Source organism: Octopus bimaculoides, chromosome 20 (genome assembly GCF_001194135.2).
Source record: "Octopus bimaculoides isolate UCB-OBI-ISO-001 chromosome 20, ASM119413v2, whole genome shotgun sequence".
In the NCBI taxonomy this organism is placed as follows: domain Eukaryota; kingdom Metazoa; phylum Mollusca; class Cephalopoda; order Octopoda; family Octopodidae; genus Octopus; species Octopus bimaculoides.
In genome coordinates, this window is record NC_069000.1 from 8,630,392 (window position 1) to 8,631,356 (window position 965).

Below are 965 nucleotides of genomic sequence, written 5' to 3' on the forward strand. Positions count from 1 at the left end.
GGGAGGAATTACTTCCTGGAAAGTTCCGAGGCGGGAAGGAGTTACTTCTGGGAAAGTTCCGAAGATGGTAGGACTTCCTGGAATGTTACGACGAAGGTGAGGAGCGGATGCATGTATGTATGCATGTGCGTGTATATGTGTGTATTTTAAGTGTTAGTGATCGCGCGTTGGTCTGTATTTCGAGATATCTTAGTGTATGTGAAAGGGTAAAAGCACGTTCGTAAGTATATATAAAAGATACTTGCGTATACACACACACACACACACACACACACACACACACACACATACACACATACATATATATATATATATCCACGCACACAAATATATAAAACCATAGACCCTTACACAAAAATTCAAAGAAACATATACATACTTGCATACATAAATACGTCCATACATGCATGCACACATAGGTGCGTACTCAATTTCACACACACACGCACGCATACAAATGCATACAATCACATACGCACACACGCAATTATACAATCGCGCATGCAGAAAACTACACACACACAGTTGTATACTCACACATTCACAGAGCCAGAAAGAAAGAAAGAAAGAAAGAAAGAAAGTGAGCGAGAGAGTGAGGCACAGAGAGAGAGAGAGAGACAGTGTGTGTGTGTGTGTGTGTGTGAGAGAGAGAGAGAGAGAGAGAGAGTGAGAGAGAGAGAGAGAGCGACAGACAGAAGACAGACAGGCAGACAGACAGACAGACAGACAGACAGACAGAGAATGCGAGTGGGTTATTAAACTGCTAACTTTATTGGAAGGAAAACGAAAACAGTAAAAAAAAAACAATGGGAAACAAAAACAAGCATAAACAAGGAAATACAAACCAAAATATAGTGAAAAAGCCAAAAGAGAAGCACACACGATCTCCACTGCATTTCACCTTGACATAATGGAACATTCCATCGCCGAGAAGTCTGACTCTCGAAGAATGTGTTTCCTTTCTC

General features: G+C 41.0%; 1 long non-coding RNA gene across 1 annotated transcript in view; it reads right to left on the reverse strand.

Moving 5' to 3' along the window:
- LOC128250298 (uncharacterized) overlaps positions 1–929 on the reverse strand; it is a 19,619-nt gene extending 18,690 nt beyond the window's left edge. Inside the window, exon 1 of the long non-coding RNA XR_008266314.1 lies at positions 846–929. This is a non-coding gene — a long non-coding RNA (uncharacterized LOC128250298). The remainder of the gene's footprint in view (positions 1–845) is intronic.
- Between the last annotated feature and the right edge of the window lie 36 nt (positions 930–965).